This window comes from Microcaecilia unicolor, chromosome 3 (assembly GCF_901765095.1).
Source record: "Microcaecilia unicolor chromosome 3, aMicUni1.1, whole genome shotgun sequence".
NCBI classification, from domain to species: Eukaryota; Metazoa; Chordata; class Amphibia; order Gymnophiona; family Siphonopidae; genus Microcaecilia; species Microcaecilia unicolor.
Genome location: NC_044033.1, coordinates 322,624,592 through 322,642,522, shown reverse-complemented (window position 1 = coordinate 322,642,522; position 17,931 = coordinate 322,624,592). Strand labels below are relative to the sequence as shown.

The following is a 17,931-nucleotide window of genomic DNA, read 5'->3' as shown; positions in this document are numbered from 1 at the left end:
TCCTGCTCCCAAAGACTCCATTAGTTCACCCTGCCTTCCTAAGGCCTGGAAAGGGCCTACAGGTGGCTTGGGGAGGGAGGAGTGAGTTTCGGATTTCAGCCAAAAATGCACAACTGCTGCTATATCTCTTACTTTGAACCTTGGGCACTAGGACCCACATTCAATATGTCACCACACGTAGGTTCTCCCATGCTATTTGCCAAGGCATGGAACATGATCAAGTGTATTAAATGCAGGACCAGTGTTAGGCATGTCCCTTTCATTTAATGTACAGGCTTAGCACTTAGAGCACCTTAACTATGGCAGTTAAGAATTTTTGTATTTGTATTTATTATGCAGTTACCTCGCTGTTCAATGTGGATTCCAGTTTTAAGTGACTATACTCTGGGCATTAGATTTGGAAATTGTACCATAAGATTTCACAATAGAGCTGGTCTTGGTCAACCTATCAATGATGCCTCATCTAAAGGCGCATAGCCATGAATTATGTTAAAAACCAGCGTGCCCAATTTAAAATAAACCCTAGTCTCCACTGGTAGCGCATTTTCTTTATAAATAAGGCTAAAATGGCTATCTTTGGCATGCGCTGAGCAAAGGAAGTGAGCCACCACATTCTGGATGGTTTATAATCATTCTAATAAAGATGCAAATCCCAAGTATATTATATTGCAATAGTCTAGTTGTGGCAGCACAAAGCTCTGCACTGGCTATTTGAACACTGGTTGCTCAAACAACCATCTAATTCTTACAAGTTTTAAAGAAGAAAAGTTATTTTCACAACAACATTTACTTGCAAATCTGGTGAAAGAGCACCTGTTAAAATAACACCCCAAATTTTCAAACAGTCTTCAAATTTGGGTTACATATCTTTAGTATCTTATCGTTCCAAATTTCATCCATCTGACCCATGAATAAAAATTGTCTTTTCTTTGTTCACTTTTAGGCGATGGTTATGAATCCATCTTTCCAGTAAGTTATGGTAAGTGCAAAAACTTACCACAGTTTAGTAAAAGGACCCCAAAGTAAATTTAGTGTGAAATTACCTGTTAAGACAAACTAATGTATGATTGAATTTCATTTGATACTTAACCTGCAAAGTTTGTCTTGATTTGCTTGAGAACTGAAGCACTGCTAAGTCATCATCCTAAAAGTACCCCTTACAAATGCTGTTCTGTTTTTTTGGTAAGATATATTGAAAGAGATTACAATGAAACATTTTGGGCTCCTTTTACTAAGCTGCGCTAGTAAACAGGCTTCTCCGAGGACAAGCAGGCTGCTTGTTCTCACTGATGGGTGACGTCCATGGCAGGCCCCTCCAACCGGAAACTTCACTAGCAAAGGCCTTTGCTAGTCCTCGCGTGCCCATGCGCACCGCGCATTAACGGCCGTCTTCCCGCCCGAACCGGCTCGTGTTTGTCAGTCTTCTTTTGTCCGCGCTCGGGACGGTTGTGTTTTGCTGCCGTTTCGTGCCCCTCAAGTTGACCCTCGCGCGTCTTTGCGATTTTCGTAAAAAAAAAAAAAAAGAGACCTTTTGGTCTTTGTCCCTTCCCATGTGTCCAGTTTGTTTTCCCCAGGGTAAGTTTCCTTTCGCTATCGGGGTAGGCCTGTTTCGTGGCCTCGGTACGGGTTTTTTTCTCTCTCCCTTATTTTTGGTGCCTTCGTCGCCATCACGAATTTTGATTTCGCCGGCTTGATTTTTCCGCCCATGTCATTGAAGTCTCCCAGTGGCTTCAAGAAGTGCACCCAGTGCGCCCGGGTAATTTCGCTCACTGATAGGCACGCTTCGTGTCTTCAGTGTCTGGGGGCTGGGCACCGCCCGCAGGCCTGTAGTCTTTGTGCTCTTTTACAGAAGAGGACTCAGGTAGCGAGATTGGCCCAGTGGAACCTGTTGTTCTCAGGCTCTTCGTTGACAACAGCACCGGAGGCATCGAGTGCATCGACGTCGACAGCATCGAAGTCTTTGACCTCGGCATCGACGGCATCGAGGTTTTGACCCTCTGCATCGTCGGTACCGAGACATTGGAAGGCTGCGTCGGTGTCGGTGGTACCGGGACCTCCGCGGTTGCTGATGTCGTCCGACGGTGGTGCTTCGACTGGAGTGCAGGTGAGGGCTGTCCATTCCCCTGCTGGTGGCGGTGAGCATTCGGGTGGGTCTCCTCCTGCACTGAGGGCTCCTGCAGTACAGCCCCCCCGAGACCGGCCTTCTTCGGCCTCGGCCCCGAGGAAGCGACGGCTGGATTCTACGTCCTCCTCGTCGGTACGGGAAGCTCCGGTGACATGTTTCGTTTGAAGAAATCAAAGAAGCATCGACACCGGTCTCCTTCCCGCGTCGGTACCAAGAGCTCTGGGTCGCCGATGGAGTCGGCACCCAGTAGGCATCGGCACCGAGAGGATCGCTCACCCTCTGTTCAGGAGGTGTCGATGCGCTCCACCTTGAACAGCCCGGAACCGCCTCCACGGCCAGAACAGACTCTGACATCGACGCCTGCATCGACTTCCATGCCTTTTTCTGCAGCCACTCTGAACGAGAGTCTCCGGGCCGTTCTCCCAGAGATCCTGGGAGACCTGTTGCGCCCTTCCCCTCCGGTACCGGGGGTGCTTGCGCCACCGGTACCGTCGAGCGAGGCGCCGGCTGGCCCTTTGCCCGGGGTGAGGTCTCCGACATCGGTGGCCGCCGCCTCACAGGAAGACTACCCGACGACGTCGGTGGAGGGAGTTTCGCCGGTGCTGGCGAGGGAGTCTACCTCTTGACGCTCCCACCGTGGCCGTGGTTCCACGGAGTCGAGTCGGGCACGGCTTCAGACACAGGTTCACGAACTTGTGTCTGATACCGATGGTGAGGCCTCGTGGGAGGAGGAGGAGGACATCAGATATTTCTCTGACGAGGAGTCTGATGGCCTTCCTTCTGATCCCACTCCCTCCCCTGAAAGCTTTCTCCTCCCGAGAGTCTCTTTCGCGGCCTTTGTCCGGGAGATGTCTACGGCCATCCCCTTCCCGGTGGTTGTGGAGGACGAGCCCAGGGCTGAAATGTTTGAGCTCCTAGACTATCCTTCTCCACCTAAGGAAGCGTCCACAGTACCCATGCATCATGTCCTCAAAAAGTCATTGCTGGCGAACTGGACCAAGCCTTTAACTAATCCCCACATTCCCAAGAAGATCGAGTCCCAATACCGGATCCATGGGGACCCAGAGCTGATGCGCACTCAGTTGCCTCATGACTCTGGAGTTGTGGATTTGGCCCTAAAGAAGGCCAAGAGTCCTAGAGAACATGCTTCGGCGCCCCCGGGCAAGGACTCTAGAACCTTGGACTCCTTTGGGAGGAAGGCCTACCATTCTTCTATGCTCGTGGCCAAGATTCAGTCGTACCAGCTCTACACGAGCATACACATGCGGAACAATGTGCGGCAGTTGGTGGGCTTGGTGGATAAGCTCCCCCCTGAGCAAGCCAAGCCTTTTCAGGAGGTGGTCAGGCAGCTGAAGGCGTGCAGAAAATTCCTGGCCAGAGGGGTATATGATACCTTTGATGTTGCGTCCAGGACCGCTGCTCAAGGTGTGGTGATGCGCAGACTCTCATGGCTGTGTGCCTCCGACCTGGAGAATAGAATCCAGCAGCGGATTGCGGACTCCCCTTGCCGAGTGGACAACATTTTTGGAGAAAAAGTCGAACAGGTGGTAGAGCAGCTCCACCAGCGGGATAACGCTTTCGACAAATTCTCCCGCCGGCAGCCTTCAGCATCTACCTCTTCAGGTAGACGTTTTTATGGGGGAAGGAGGACTGTTCCCTACTCTTCTGCTAAGTGTATGTACAATCCTCCCTCTCGACAGCCTGCGGTCCAGGCTAAGCCCCAGCTCGGTTTTGGTCATATTTAATTTCAGGTGGCGTTGAGACATCCAGGCAGCAATGTCAGACAAGCACGCTGAAACTTTGGTTTGGATGCAAGGTGAGATATCAGGGGTAGAAAGGTAGATTTGGGAGTCATCAGCATAGAGATGGTAGGAAAAGCCATGGGATGAGATTAATGAACCAAGGGAAGAAGTGTAGATAGAAAAGAGGAGGGGACCAAGAACAGAACCCTGAGGTACGCCGACAGGCAGAGGGATAGAAGTAGAAGAGGATCCACCAGAGTGAACACTAAAGGTGCGGAGGGAGAGGTAGGAAGAGAACCAGGAAAGGACAGAGCCCTGGAATCCAAGTGAGGACAGGGTATCGAGAAGTATGCTGTGATCGACAGTGTCAAAAGCAGCGGAAAGATCAAGAAGAATGAGGATGGAATATTGACCTCTGGATTTAGCCAGTAATAGGTCATTGGAGACTTTAGTAAGCGCAGTTTCGGTTGAGTGGAGAGGGCAAAAACCAGATTGTAATGGGCCAAGAATAGCATGTGAGGAGAGAAAATCAAGGCAGCGGCGGTGAACAGCACGCTCAAGTAATTTGGAGAGAAAAGGAAGGAGGGAGATGGGTCGGTAATTAGAGGGACAAGTAGGGTCAAGTGAAGGCTTCTTAAGGAGAGGTGTGACCACAGCATGTTTAAAGGCAGCAGGGACAGTCGCAGTGGAAAGTGAGAGGTTGAGAATGTGACAGATAAAAGGAATAAGAGTAGGAGAGATGGCATTAAGAAGGTGGGTGGGAATGGGATCAGAGGAACAGGTGGTACATTTTGAGGAAGAAAGGAGAAGTGTAGTTTCCTCAATAGTAACTTCAGGAAAGGAGGAAAGGGAATGAGCGGAAGGAGAGAGAGGGGAACGGACTAGTGGAGGGAGAGGTGGTGAGGTAGAGAAAGCAAGGTTTATCTTTTGAACCTTGTTGTGAAAGAATTCAGCAAGGGTCTGAGGAGATAATGAAGGGGGAGTTGGGGGAGGGGGCACCTTGAGGAGAGAGTTCAATGTGGTGAAGAGAAGTCGAGGATTAGAGCCAAGAGAGTTGGTCAGTTGGATATAATAATCCTGTTTGGCACGTAAAAGAGCAGATTGGAAGGAGGTCAGCATGAACTTAAAGTGTAAGAAATCAGCAAGGGCCCGAGATTTCTGCCAGAGGCGTTCGGCAGAGCGGGTACAGGAACGTAGGTAGCGGATATTAGAAGTCAGCCAAGGTTGGGGTTTTGTACGCCTTACAGGGCCTTACAAGGCCTACCATTCTTCAATGCTCGTGGCCAAGATTCAGTCCTACCAGCTCTACACGAGCATTCACATGCGGAATAATGTGCGTCAGTTGGCGGGCTTGGTGGACAAGCTCCCTTCTGAGCAAGCCAAGCCGTTTCAGGAGGTGGTCAGGCAGCTCAAGGCGTGCAGAAAATTCCTGGCCAGAGGGGTATATGATACCTTTGATGTTGCGTCCAGGGCCGCTGCTCAAGGTGTGGTGATGCGCAGACTCTCATGGCTGCGTGCCTCCGACCTGGAGAATAGAATCCAGCAGCGGATTGCGGACTCCCCTTGCCGAGTGGACAACATTTTTGGAGAAAAAGTCGAACAGGTGGTAGAGCAGCTCCACCAGCGGGATAATGCTTTCGACAAATTCTCCCGCCGGCAGCCTTCAGGATCTACCTCTTCAGGTAGACGTTTTTATGGGGGAAGGAGGACTGTTCCCTACTCTTCTGCTAAGTGTATGTACAATTCTCCCTCTCGACAGCCTGCGGTACAGGCTAAGCCCCAGCGCGCGCGCTCTCGTCAGCAGCGTGCGCCTCAGCAAGGCCCCACAGCTCCCCAGCAAAAGCAGGGGGCGAGCTTTTGACTGGCTCCAGAAGAGCATAGCCGATGTCAAAGTGTCTGTGCCGGGGCGATCTGTTGGTCGGGGGGAGGTTGAAAGTTTTTCACCAAAGGTGGCCTCTCATAACCTCCGACCAGTGGGTCCTCCAAATAGTCTGGCAAGGATACACCCTCAATTTGGCCTCGAAACCTCCAAATTGCCTACCCGGGAGCTCAATCCTTCAGCTTCCAGCACAAGCAGGTACTTGCAGAGGAACTCTCCGCCCTTCTCAGCGCCAATGCGGTCGAGCCCGTGCCATCCGGGCAAGAAGGGCTGGGATTCTATTCCAGGTACTTCCTTGTGGAAAAGAAAACAGGGGGGATGTGTCCTATCATAGACCTAAGGGCCCTGAACAAATATCTAGTCAAGGAAAAGTTCAGGATGTTTTCCCTGGGCACCCTTCTTCCCATGATTCAGCAAAATGATTGGCTATGCTCTCTGGACTTAAAGGATGCTTATACACACATCCCGATACTGCCAGCCCACAGACAGTATCTTCGATTTCGTCTGGGATCACGTCACTTCCAGTACTGTGTGCTACCCTTTGGGCTCGCCTCTGCGACCAGGGTGTTCACGAAGTGCCTAGCTGTGGTAGCAGCAGCGCTTCACAGGCTCGGAGTGCACGTGTTCCCTTATCTCGACGATTGGCTGGTGAAGAACACTTCCGAGGCAGGAGCTCTACAGTCCATGCAGATGACTATTTGCCTCCTGGAGCTACTGGGGTTTGTGATAAATTATCCAAAGTCCCACCTTCTCCCAGTACAGAGCCTCGAATTCATAGGAGCTCTGCTGGATTCTCGGACGGCTCGGGCCTATCTCCCGGAGACGAGGGCCAACAATCTGCTGTCCCTCGTCTCCCGGGTACGAGCGTCCCAGCAGATCACAGCTCGGCAGATGTTGAGATTGCTTGGCCACATGGCCTCCACAGTCCATGTGACTCCCATGGCACGCCTTCACATGCGATCTGCTCAATGGACCTTAGCTTCCCAGTGGTTTCAGGCTGTTGGGGATCTAGAGGACGTGATCCACCTGTCCACGAGTTTTCTCGAATCCCTGTATTGGTGGACAATTTGGACCAATTTGACTCTGGGACGCCCCTTCCAAATTCCTCAGCCATAAAAGGTGCTGACTACGGATGCGTCTCTCCTGGGGTGGGGAGCTCATGTCGATGGGCTTCACACCCAAGGAAGCTGGTCCCTCCAGGAACGCGATCTGCAGATCAATCTCCTGGAGTTACGAGCGATCTGGAACGCTCTGAAGGCTTTCAGAGATTGGCTGTCCCATCAAATTATCCAAATTCAGGCAGACAACCAGGTTGCCATGTATTACATCAACAAGCAGGGGGGCACCGGATCTTGCCCTCTGTGTCAGGAAGCCGTCAGCATGTGGCTCTGGGCTCGCCGTTACGGCATGTGGCTCCAAGCCACATGTCTGGCAGGCGTAAACAACAGTCTGGTTGACAGGTTGAGCAGGATTATGCAACCTCACGAGTGGTCGCTCAACTCCAGAGTGGTGCGCCAGATTTTCCAAGTGTGCGGCACCCCCTTGGTAGATCTCTTCGCATCTCGAGCCAACCACAAGGTCCCTCAGTTCTGTTCCAGACTTCAGGCCCACGGTCGACTGGCATCGGATGCCTTCCTCCTGGACTGGGGGGGGGGGACGGTGTGCTGTATGCTTATCCTCCCATACCTCTGGTGGGGAAGACTTTGTTGAAACTCAAGCAAGACCGGGGCACCATGATTCTGATTGTTCCTTTTTGGCCGCGTCAGAGCTGGTTCCCTCTTCTTCTGGAGTTGTCCTCCGAAGAAACCTGGAGATTGGAGTGTTTTCCGACCCTCATCACACAGGACGAAGGGGCGCTTCTGCATCCCAACCTCCGGTCTCTGGCTCTCACGGCCTGGATGTTGAGAGCGTAGACTTTGCCTCTTTGGGTCTGTCGGATGGTGTCTCCCGTGTCTTGCTTGCTTCCAGGAAAGATGCCACTAAGAGGAGTTACTTCTTTTTATGAAGGAGGTTTACCATCTGGTGTGAAAGCAAGGCCTTAGATCCTCGCTCCTGTCCTACACAGACCCTGCTTGAATACCTTCTGCACTTGTCTGAGTCTGGTCTCAAGACCAACTGTGTAAGGGTCCACCTTAGCGCAATCAGTGCATACCATTACCGTGTGGAAGGTAAGCCGATCTCAGGACAGCCTTTAGTTGTTCGCTTCATGAGAGGTTTGCTTTTGTCAAAGCCCCCTGTCAAACCTCCTACTGTGTCATGGGATCTCAATGTCGTTCTCACCCAGCTGATGAAACCTCCTTTTGAGCCACTGAACTCCTGCCATCTGAAGTACTTGACCTGGAAGGTCATTTTCTTGGTGGCAGTTACTTCAGCTCGTAGAGTCAGTTAGCTGCAGGCCCTGGTAGCCCAGGCCCCTTACACCAAATTTCATCATAACAAAGTAGTCCTCCACACTCACCCTAAGTTCTTGCCGAAGGTAGTGTCGGAGTTCCATCTGAACCAGTCAATTGTCTTGCCAACATTCTTTCCCCGTCCTCATTCCTGCCCTGCTGAACGTCAGCTGCACACATTGGACTGCAAAAGAGCATTGGCCTTCTATCTGGAGCGGACACAGCCCAACAGACAGTCCGCCCAATTGTTTGTTTCTTTTGATCCCAACAGGAGGGGAGTGGCTGTGGGGAAACGCACCATATCCAGTTGGCTAGCAGATTGCATTTCCTTCACTTACGCCCAGGCTGGGCTGACTCTTGAGGGTCATGTCACGGCTCACAATGTCAGAGCCATGGCTGCGTCAGTGGCCCACTTGAAGTCAGCCACTATTGAAGAGATCTGCAAAGCTGCGACGTGGTCATCTGTCCACACATTCACATCTCATTACTGCCTGCAGCAGGATACCCGACTCGACAGTCGGTTCGGGTAGTCAGTGCTTCAGAATCTGTTCGGGGTTTAGAATCCAACTCCACCCCCCTAGGCCCATGTTTTGTTCTGTTCCAGGCTACACTCTGTTAGTTGGATAAATTGTTAGGTCAATCTCAGTTATGTCCTCGCCGTTGTGAGGTCCAATTGACCATGTTTGTTGTTTTGAGTGAGCCTGGGGGCTAGGGATACCCCATCAGTGAGAACAAGCAGCCTGCTTGTCCTCGGAGAAAGCGAATGCTACATACCTGTAGAAGGTATTCTCCGAGGACAGCAGGCTGATTGTTCTCACAAACCCGCCCGCCTCCCCTTTGGAGTTGTCTTCCCTTGCTTTGTCTTGCTACATATGGGACTGACGAACACGAGCCGGTTCGGGCGGGAAGATGGCCGCGCGAGGACTAGCAAAGGCCTTTGCTAGTGAAGTTTCCAGTTGGAGGGGGCTGCCGTGGACGTCACCCATCAGTGAGAATAATCAGCCTGCTGTCCTCGGAGAATACCTTCTACAGATATGTACCATTCGCTTTAGTGCATCCCAACATGGAACTTGCCTGTTTGCTAAGCCCATTGCCAGCATTATGTGTGCCCATTACAAAAAAAAAAAATACGGTGGGAACTTACCACCTCCTATTTAGTAGGCGCTATAATGCATCTGCATTATGGACACATTAACCAGTTAGCATACCAGTGATGTCAGCAAACTAGCTGAATAGCACTTCCATGTCCATTCTCTGCCCCTGACATTCTTCCTTCAAAAACTGATAAAACCAGCACAGAATGTTTTAGCTCTTCCTATGTTAGGGCTTAATGCAATTTAATAAAAGGGCCTCTTTATTTGTTAATTTCTTTTCTTTATGTGGTGTAAATTCAAATAGATGATAAATTGATAAATATCTTTCCTCAGTGTTTTCCTAATCTTCCACAGGGGATTAACTAAAATAACTTTGTGCTTGAGTCAGGGTAGCTGGTGAAAGATATGCTTCTGGGTTGTTTTATGCCAGCAGCTGCCCCTTCCCCATCCTTAAGCTGCAGAGATCCCCGGTCCTCAAGAGTAGCCAGGGTCCTCCCATATCCACCTATACACCTTCCTAAGGCTTCTTAACTTTCCCAGGCTGGTTGAATATCTGCAGGCTTCCCTTGACCACCATCCCCCTGTGCTTCCTTCCTACTGGGTCAGCAGGTCTTGCAGTCGAGTTCAGCCACCTACTCCTTGCTTATTTTTGGAAGGATAAATAAAATCTTGGGGGAAAAATATCAGCAGAACTTAAGCCTTTAAAGATAGCTGTTAAGTTGAGCCTGCATTCAGCCAAAAGAAATGGGGTCATCCAGGGAGGCCTCTAAAGATCTTTTTATTAAACGAATATAGTAACATAGTAGATGATGACAGATAACTGTACGGTCCATTCAGTCTGCCCAACAAGATAAACTCATTGTATGTGATACTTTATATGTATACCTGTCCTTGATTTGTCCTTGCCATTTTCAGGGCACATACTGTAGAAGTCTGCCCAGCATTGATTTTGCTCCCCAATTACTGGTGTTGCCCCCAGTCTCCACTAAGCTTCTGTAGATAGATTCCTTTGTGTTTATCCCATGCATTTTTGAATTCTGTTACCATTTTCATCACCACCACCACCTTCCACAGGAGGGCATTCCAAGTATCTACCACCCTCTCTGTGGAAAAAAATACTTCCTGACATTATTCTTGAGTCTGCCCCCCTTCAGCCACAATTCACGTCCTCTAGTTCGACTGCCTTACCGTCTCTGGAAAAGGTTTGTTTGTGGATTAATACCTTTCAAACATTTGTATCGTATCACCCCTGTTTCTCCTTTCCTCCAGGTATATGTGTTCAGGTCAGTAAATCTGTACTCGTACATCTTGCAGCGCAAATCCCATACCATTTTTGTAGCATTTCTTTGCACTGCTTCAAGTCTTTTTACATCCTTAGCAAGATATCACCTCCAAAACTGAACACAATACTCCAAGTGGGGCCTCACTTGTACAGGGGCATCAACCTTTCTTCTGCTTGTTATACCCCTCTCTATACAGTTTATTCTCCGAGGACAAGCAGGCTGCTTGTTCTCACTGATGGTGACGTCCACGGCAGCCCCTCCAATCGGAAACTTCACTAGCAAAGGCCTTTGCTAGTCCTCGCACGCCCATGCGCACCGCGCATGCGCGGCCGTCTTCCCGTCCGAACCGGCTCGTGTTCGTCAGTCTTCTTTTGTCCGCGCTCGGTACGGTCGTGTTTCGCCGTTCGTGCCCCGGAAAGTTGACCTCGCGCGTCATTTTCGACTCGTTCTTTACAAAATAATATTTATTCAGAGAAGAGTGTTCGGGAGGAGACCTCTTGGTTTTTCCCTTCCCCGTACTTCGAGTTTTTCTTTTGCCCCGGTAAGTTTTCTTTCGTCGTCGGGGTAGGCCCTACTTAGGCCTCGGTCGAAGTTTTCTTCTCCCTATTTTTGTGGTGCCATTTTCGCCATTTCGTCTTTTGATCTCGCCGGCGTGATTTTTCCGCCCATGACATCGAAGTCTCCCAGCGGCTTCAAGAAGTGCACCCAGTGCGCCCGGGTAATCTCGCTCACTGACAGGCATGCGTCTTGTCTTCAGTGTCTGGGGGCTGGGCACCGCCCTCAGGCCTGTAGTCTGTGTTCCCTTTTGCAAAAGCGGACTCAGGTAGCGAGGTTAGCCCAGTAGAACATCTTGTTCTCGGGCTCTTCGTCGGCATCGGCACCGGGGATATCGAGTGCATCGACGTCGTCAGCGCCCGGACCTTCATCCTCGCCCCCGATTGCATCGAGTGCATCGAGGCATCGGCCCTCTGCATCGGGGCGACATCGGAAGGCTGTGTCGGCGTCGGTGGTGTCGACCTCGTATGCTGATGTCGTCGGACGGTGGTGCTTCGTCTGGAGTGCAGGTGAGGGCTGTCCATTCCCCTGCTGGTGGCGGTGAGCCTTCGGGTGGGTCTCCCCCTACCCTGAGGGCTCCTGCGGTACAGCCCCCCCGAGACCGACCTTCTTCGGCCTCGGCCCCGAGGAAGCGACGGCTGGATTCTACGTCCTCCTCGTCGGTGCCGGGAAGCGCCGGTGACATGCTTCGCTCCAAAAAATCGAAGAAGCATCGACACCGGTCCCCTTCCCGTGTCGGCACCGAGAGCTCTGGGTCGCCGAGGGAGTCGGCACCCAGCAGGCATCGGCACCGAGAGGACCGCTCACCCTCTGTCCAAGAGGTGTCGATGCGCTCCACTCTGGACAGCCCGGAACAGCCTCCACGCCTGGAACAGACTCTGACATCGACGCCTGCATCGACTTCCATGCCTTTTTCTGCAGCCACTCTGAACGAGAGTCTCCGGGCCGTTCTCCCAGAGATCCTGGGAGACCTGTTGCGCCCTACCCCTCCAGTACCGGGGGTGCTTGCGCCACCGGTACTGTTGAGTGAGGCGCCGGCTAGCCCATTGCCCGGGGTGAGGTCTCCGGCATCGGTACCGCGTGTGGTACCGACTGCGGCCGCCTCCCAGGAAGGCTCCCCGACTACGTCGGCGGAGGGAGCTTCGCCGGTGCGGGCGAGGGAGTCTACCTCTCGACGCTCCCACCGTGGCCGTGGTTCCACGGAGTCGAGCCGGGCACGGTTGCGGGCACGGTTGCAGACACAGGTTCGTGAACTTGTCTGACACCGATGGTGAGGCCTCGTGGGAAGAAGAGGAAGACATCAGATATTTCTCTGACGAGGAGTCTGAGGGTCTTCCTTCTGATCCCACTCCCTCTCCTGAAAGGCAGCTTTCTCCTCCTGAGAGTCTGTCTTTCGCTTCCTTTGTCCGGGAGATGTCTACGGCCATCCCCTTCCCGGTGGTTGTGGAGGACGAGCCCAGGGCTGAAATGTTTGAGCTCCTAGACTATCCTTCTCCACCTAAGGAAGCGTCCACAGTACCCATGCATCATGTCCTCAAAAAGACATTGCTGGCGAACTGGACCAAGCCTTTAACTAATCCCCACATTCCCAAGAAGATCGAGTCCCAGTACCGGATCCATGGGGACCCAGAGCTGATGCGCACTCAGTTGCCTCATGACTCTGGAGTTGTGGATTTGGCCATAAAGAAGGCCAAGAGTTCTAGAGAACATGCTTCGGCGCCCCTGGGCAAGGACTCTAGAACCTTGGACTCCTTTGGGAGGAAGGCCTACCATTCTTCTATGCTCGTGGCCAAGATTCAGTCGTACCAGCTCTACACGAGCATACACATGCGGAACAATGTGCGGCAGTTGGCGGGCTTGGTGGATAAGCTCCCCCCTGAGCAAGCCAAGCCTTTTCAGGAGGTGGTCAGGCAGCTGAAGGTGTGCAGAAAATTCCTGGCCAGAGGGGTATATGATACCTTTGATGTTGCGTCCAGGACCGCTGCTCAAGGTGTGGTGATGCGCAGACTCTCATGGCTGTGTGCCTCCGACCTGGAGAATAGAATCCAGCAGCGGATTGCGGACTCCCCTTGCCGAGTGGACAACATTTTTGGAGAAAAAGTCGAACAGGTGGTAAAGCAGCTCCACCAGCGGGATAATGCTTTCGACAAATTCTCCCGCCGGCAGCCTTCAGCATCTACCTCTTCAGGTAGACGTTTTTATGGGGGAAGGAGGACTGTTCCCTACTCTTCTGGTAAGTGTATGTACAATCCTCCCTCTCGACAGCCTGCGGTCCAGGCTAAGCCCCAGCGCGCGCGCTCTCGTCAGCAGCGTGCGCCTCAGCAAGGCCCCACAGCTCCCCAGCGGGTACAGGAATGTAGGTAGCGGATATTAGAAGTCAGGGGGAGGTTGAAAGTTTTTTTACCAAAGGTGGCCTCTCATAACCTCCGACCAGTGGGTCCTCCAAATAGTCCGGCAAGGATACACCCTCAATTTGGCTTCAAAACCTCCAAATTGTCCACCGGGAGCTCAGTCTTACAGCTTCCAGCACAAGCAGGTACTTGCAGAGGAACTCTCCGCCCTTCTCAGCGCCAATGCGGTCGAGCCCGTGCCATCCGGGCAAGAAGGGCTGGGATTCTATTCCAGGTACTTCCTTGTGGAAAAGAAAACAGGGGGGATGCGTCCCATCCTAGACCTAAGGGCCCTGAACAAATATCTGGTCAAGGAAAAGTTCAGGATGCTTTCCCTGGGCACCCTTCTCCCCATGATTCAGGAAAACTATTGACTATGCTCTCTGGACTTGAAGGACGCCTACACACACATCCCGATACTGCCAGCTCACAGACAGTATCTGCGATTTCAGCTGGGCACACGTCACTTCCAGTACTGTGTGCTACCCTTTGGGCTCGCCTCTGCGCCCAGAGTGTTCATGAAGTGCTTGGCTGTAGTAGCAGCGGCACTTCGCAGACTGGGGGTACACGTGTTCCCATATCTCGACAATTGGCTGGTGAAGAACTCATCCGAGGCAGGAGCCCTGCAGTCCATGCAGATGACTATTCGCCTCCTGGAGCTACTGGGGTTTGTGATAAATTATCCAAAGTCCCATCTTCTCCCAGTGCAGAAACTCGAATTCATAGGAGCTCTGCTGGATTCTCGGACGGCTCGCGCCTATCTCCCAGAGGCGAGAGCCAACAACTTGTTGTCCCTCGTCTCGCGGGTGCGAGCGTCCCAGCAGATCACAGCTCGGCAGATGTTGTGATTGCTGGGCCACATGGCCTCCACAGTTCATGTGACTCCCATGGCCCGCCTTCACATGAGATCTGCTCAATGGACCCTAGCTTCCCAGTGGTTTCAGGCTGCTGGGGATCTAGAAGATGTGATCCACCTGTCCACGAGTTTTCTCAAATCCCTGTATTGGTGGACGATTTGGTCCAATTTGACTCTGGGATGTCCTTTCCAAATTCCTCAGCCACAAAAAGTGCTGACCACGGATGCGTCTCTCCTGGGGTGGGGAGCTCATGTCGATGGGCTTCACACCCAAGGAAGCTGGTCTCTCCAGGAACGCGATCTGCAGATCAATCTTTTGGAGTTACGAGCGATCTGGAACGCTCTGAAGGCTTTCAGAGATCGGCTGTCCCACCAAATTATCCAAATTCAGACAGACAACCAGGTTGCCATGTACTACGTCAACAAGCAGGAGGGCACCGGATCTCGCCCCCTGTGTCAGGAAGCCGTCAGCATGTGGCTCTGGGCTCGCCGTCACGGCATGGTGCTCCAAGCCACATATCTGGCAGGCGTAAACAACAGTCTGGCCGACAGGTTGAGCAGGATTATGCAACCTCACGAGTGGTCACTCAATTCCCGTGTAGTGCGACAGATCTTCCAGGTGTGGGGCACCCCCTTGGTAGATCTCTTTGCATCTCGAGCCAACCACAAAGTCCCTCAGTTCTGTTCCAGGCTTCAGGCCCACGGCAGACTGGCATCGGATGCCTTCCTCCTGGACTGGGGGGAGGGTCTGCTGTATGCTTATCCTCCCATACCTCTGGTGGGGAAGACTTTGTTGAAACTCAAGCAAGACCGAGGCACCATGATTCTGATTGCTCCTTTTTGGCCGCGTCAGATTTGGTTCCCTCTTCTTCTGGAGTTGTCCTCCGAAGAACCGTGGAGATTGGAGTGTTTTCCGACCCTCATCACACAGGACGAAGGGGCGCTTCTGCATCCCAACCTCTGGTCCCTGGATCTCACGGCCTGGATGTTGAGAGCGTAGACTTTGCCTCTTTGGGTCTGTCAGAGGGTGTCTCCCGCATCTTGCTTGCTTCCAGGAAAGATTCCACTAAGAGGAGTTACTTCTTTCTATGGAGGAGGTTTGCCGTCTGGTGTGACAGCAAGGCCCTAGATCCTCGCTCTTGTCCTACACAGACCCTGCTTGAATACCTTCTGCACTTGTCTGAGTCTGGTCTCAAGACCAACTCTGTAAGGGTTCACCTTAGTGCAATCAGTGCATACCATTACCGTGTGGAAGGTAAGCCGATCTCAGGACAGCCTTTAGTTGTTCGCTTCATGAGAGGTTTGCTTTTGTCAAAGCCCCCTGTCAAGCCTCCTACAGTGTCATGGGATCTCAATGTCGTTCTCACCCAGCTGATGAAACCTCCTTTTGAGCCACTGAATTCCTGCCATTTGAAGTACTTGACCTGGAAGGTCATTTTCTTGGTGGCAGTTACTTCAGCTCGTAGAGTCAGTTAGCTGCAGGCCCTGGTAGCCCAGGCCCCTTACACAAAATTTCATCATAACAGAGTAGTCCTCCGCACTCACCCTAAGTTCTTGCCAAAGGTTGTGTCGGAGTTCCATCTGAACCAGTCAATTGTCTTGCCAACATTCTTTCCCCATCCTCATTCCTGCCCTGCTGAACGTCAGCTGCACACATTGGACTGCAAGAGAGCATTGGCCTTCTATCTGGAGCGGACACAGCCCAACAGACAGTCCGCCCAATTGTTTGTTTCTTTTGATCCCAACAGGAGGGGAGTGGCTGTGGGAAAACGCACCATATCCAATTGGCTAGCAGATTGCATTTCCTTCACTTATGCCCAGGCTGGGCTGGCTCTTGAAGGTCATGTCACGGCTCATAATGTTAGAGCCATGGCAGCGTCGGTAGCCCACTTGAAGTCAGCCACTATTGAAGAGATTTGCAAAGCTGCGACGTGGTCATCTGTCCACACATTCACATCTCATTACTGCCTGCAGCAGGATACCCGACGCGACATTCGGTTCGGGCAGTCAGTGCTTCAGAATCTGTTCGGGGTTTAGAATCCAACTCCACCCCCCTAGGCCCATGTTTTGTTCTGTTCCAGGCTACACTCTGTTAGTTGGATAAATTGTTAGGTCAATCTCAGTTATGTCCTCGCCGTTGTGAGGTCCAATTGACCATGTTTGTTGTTTTGAGTGAGCCTGGGGGCTAGGGATACCCCATCAGTGAGAACAAGCAGCCTGCTTGTCCTCGGAGAAAGCGAATGCTACATACCTGTAGAAGGTATTCTCCGAGGACAGCAGGCTGATTGTTCTCACAAACCCGCCCGCCTCCCCTTTGGAGTTGTGTCTTCCCTTGCTTTGTCTTGCTACATATGGGACTGACGAACACGAGCCGGTTCGGGCGGGAAGACGGCTGCGCATGCGCGGTGCGCATGGGCGCGCGAGGACTAGCAAAGGCCTTTGCTAGTGAAGTTTCCGATTGGAGGGGCTGCCGTGGATGTCACCATCAGTGAGAACAATCAGCCTGCTGTCCTCGGAGAATACCTTCTACAGGTATGTAGCATTCGCTGTATGCTTCTGACCGTGACCACTGCTTTGTTGCATTGTTTTTTCACCTTCAGATCCTCGGATACCATCACCCCTCTCAAGGTCCCTCTCCTGAGTCAAGCTTACTAATCTGTCCTCTCCTGTATGGTATATCTCTTTTGAGTTTCTACACCCAAGTGCATTACTTTGCATTTCTTGGCATTAAATTTTAACTTTTTTAAATATATCAAGCATAGTACTATGATATTTGAAATTTCCAGTATACACACAACAAAAACGTTTGGCAGCAAACTACAGTCTGGGAAGCTAATTTTCATAACAATAATACACTTAAACAGAAATTCTTGACAAGCATTCTTTATTAGAAGACCATATTAAGAAAATACACCTAAACAATACTTGTCTAAAGAGTGTCTTTACAATGTCCAGGTTAACTCAGTATTATGCTGGGAGGATCGATATGATTCTCTATTGAAATTTCCGGTATATGGATACATTCATTATGATACGAACAACATGGACATTGTAAAGACACTCTTTAGATAAGTATTGTGTAGGTGTATTTTCTTAATACGGTTTTCTAATAAAGAATTCATGTTGGGCATTTCTGTTAATTACTCGAGTGCATTATTATGAAAATGAGTTTCTCAGACTGTAGTTTGCTGCAAAACGTATGCTGTGAATTTCAAATATCATAGTACTGGTCTTGATATAGACAAATCTGTTTAAAGAGCACAGAACTTATATTGATTATTTTCCCTGTTATAGAGATTAAATTTTAATTGCCAGACCCTTGACCGTTCTTTTAACACTTTGAGATCCCTTCTCATGGTTTCAACTCCTTCCAGGGTATCCATTCTATTGGCTATCTTCGTGTCATCCACAAAAAGGCAAACCTTTCCTTTTAACCCTTCAGCAATATTTCTCTCAATATATTAAGCAGAATAAACCATATTACAAGGAAAATAACATAACGGGTCAATTGCCAACATTCTCGGCAACATCAAATACTCAGGGGAATAAAGGGTATTCATTGTATTCAATGTGTTTATTCTTTCAAGTAAGTATCTGTTCTCCCCAGTGTACCTATC

The 17,931-nt window shown here is 51.0% G+C and overlaps 1 protein-coding gene across 1 annotated transcript in view; it reads left to right on the top strand.

Annotated features, from left to right (window-relative positions):
• Nucleotides 1-17,931, top strand: part of SNX9 (sorting nexin 9) — a 378,115-nt gene that overhangs the window by 30,794 nt on the left and 329,390 nt on the right.